This window comes from Morus notabilis, unplaced genomic scaffold (genome assembly GCF_000414095.1).
Source record: "Morus notabilis unplaced genomic scaffold, ASM41409v2 Scaffold2443, whole genome shotgun sequence".
In the NCBI taxonomy this organism is placed as follows: Eukaryota; Viridiplantae; Streptophyta; class Magnoliopsida; order Rosales; family Moraceae; genus Morus; species Morus notabilis.
This window is the reverse complement of record NW_010360231.1, coordinates 10164-13063: the sequence shown is the minus strand read 5'-3', so window position 1 is coordinate 13063 and position 2900 is coordinate 10164.

Below are 2900 nucleotides of genomic sequence, written 5' to 3'. Positions count from 1 at the left end.
TTTTTTATAAAAAAAAAAAAAAAAAAAAAGTCGCCCCTTAGCGTCGCACCTCCCTCTTGTTGCTTGAATCCACCAAGATCTGATGTTTTGATTCAAGTGACTTTCAATACAGAGATATTTTTTCAATAATGAGTTTGATTTTGTTCTGAGTTTGTTTAATATTTTTAAATAATTAATCTTTTTTGTCAATTTAATTTAGTTTTAAAATGGCTGTCACATTAGTTATTCTGAAAAGACTATAGACAGATTTAGACAGAATGAGTATTTTGAATCTTTGTCTAGATATTAAAAGGTGTTTTGAACTGTTTTATTAAAACATAGATGGCACTTTAAAACACAGTACATAATTCGGGGGCATTTTATAAAAATAATCCTAAAAGAAACTTGAACTAAAACCCTAATGCCCCCAAACTCTATAAAACCAGCCCCCATTTTCTCTCCCTCTTTTGTTCTGATCCCTCTGATCTCTCGTTATCATGTTTTCTCTCGCCTCACTTTGACATTTTTCATGAATGCCACTGGCAAGTTTTCAAACAACACGCACCAGACTGATTAGAGGTGTTGGAGACTCACTTGGATAGTTTAATATCTTTACTGGTGTTTCTGGTTAAGGATTAAGGATCATGGACTTTACATAAGATATTTTTGATATGTAAACTTAAATTTGAATATTTGTATCTGATCTGTATTAAACTTATGTTATCATCACATAAAAAGTGTCTAATAAAAAGTATCAATGTTTCACTGGTGACCACATAAAATCATTAATCTATTTTGACTTGGATTCATTTTATGTTTTTCTAGACTTTTATAATATGGAAAACTACTTTATTGATTTTATAATTCTAAAAGCTTTTGTTTTTTGTTTTTTTTTGTTTTTTTGTTTTTTTTTTTTTGTAATTTAGAAACTTTTGAATTATTCATATATTTCTATGACCGAATTTTTAAAGAGAGAAAATTCTTATTCTACCACTGCCCCCCTGATTTAGTGATTTTGTGTCATGACACTAACTTAAGTGGATAAGTTTCATCCAGTAATTCCTTCAAATTGGAAGGATACATATTGAATTTTTTTTTTTTCAAGGATATTCCGTATTCAATTTACTTTATTATAATCCCTCCTACCAAACAATTATAGACTCCAAGTGAATATAGTGAGAGACGTTGATCTTATCCATTGATTTCTGATTAGCTATTGTGGAGATAGATTTCCAATAGTTAATTTGTATTAGGAATTAATGATCAATTCGCGGAATGATAGATATTTGATCCGTTTGTTGTAAAATTGATTTAGTGATAAACTAAAGTGCGATAAATAAAGATAGATGCTGGAATTTATAATGGTTCATCCATAATGAAGGGTTATGCCCACTGTAGTGTTTGGTTTTCAACTGGGTATGTAACAAATGGTGCAAAGAAGCTTCAAAAAGCTTGAGAGAAACAATAATGGAGGAAAAAGATAGAGAGACAGGCGGTTATTCCAGTGGTAATACACGAGTTTGTATGAATTGGATGTTGAGGGAAGGCCTCCTATTATAGCTGCAAACTCTGGTTATCTGTTTTGAGTTAGTTTTCTTTTTTTTTTTTAATGGAGTTGACTTTTTTGATCATGTCTTTTTATCTTCTTTCCTTGTCTGAGATTGGGACTGACTTTTGATGTGATTTGGAACCTTCCTAAAATCCTAAAATGAAAGATTCTTTAAAAGATTTTTGAAATATTCTTTAGAGTAGTCCGCTCCTTTGCTCTGTTGAGCACTTGTAGTCGACTCCAGATATTGTTGTCGATTCAGGCTGATCTTGTATCTAGCTCGCCTTCTAACTATATCTTGGTCTGCTGAATCCTTTTGGAAGGTCTCCTTGGTTAATGATCCTCAAGTCTAATTAGCTCGAGTTGATACGTGTATGTTAGAGATTGAATGATGAAATCTGACCCTAGCAGCTGCCATTGAAAATTTTAGGCTAAACCTTATCCCCCTCTGTCTGTGTAAATGATGTGTAATCCTGTTGTAAAAGTATGAATAAATTTTAGCGAATTATATATCCTTGTCTATTTTTTCTATTGGGAAATGAATTAATCAAGAAATGATGTAAACTTGGCCCTACTTGCAAGAAGTAAATACAATTAATGTTGTAGCATTGCTTAAAAAACTCAAACCGGGGTCAACTCTCAACACTCTTTAGTACTATTGGCGCTGGGATTAATAATAATTTTGAAATAATTGATCTGGTCTTCTCTGCCTGCATTCCATGACATGATTCCGCCAATTGAAGATCACTCTTTTAGTTTTAGGAGATTGTCTGTATATTCGATTCTCCACTTTGTAGGACTAAGGAATCTTGTAACTGATTAAACTCTTTTTGGAAAAACTTAAGGTAACGGATCCACTAACGACAAATCGATGTGATATCTGTTTTAAGATTGTTTAATAGTTTCCCATAAAAGAAATGTAATTCTATATTAGAATGTGTGCACCAACATTGGTTAGTGCACAGTGATCTAGCTAGCTATGACGACGCTGAAATTATATATATGCATAAAAAAATTATATATATTCATAAATTATCCATGAAGAGAGCCAGACGTGAGGATCTAACTTGTTATAATGTCTACCAAACCTTTTTATCGAGTGGTTCTTATCTTTATAAGTTGACTATACACTACGTACCATTCGATTGTGTCTAATAATTTATGACCTAATAAAACGCACATTACAACAAAACTGTCTTTTAATAACGGTTAATTATAGCGTTTTTAAAAAAAACGTTACCTCAGTTTAATATAATAGCGTTTATAAACAGTTATAATATGTTTGTGTATATATATATATATATTAAAAGTTCATAAAATTTTGACTAGTTTATTATATATATATATATATATATATATATTTATATATATA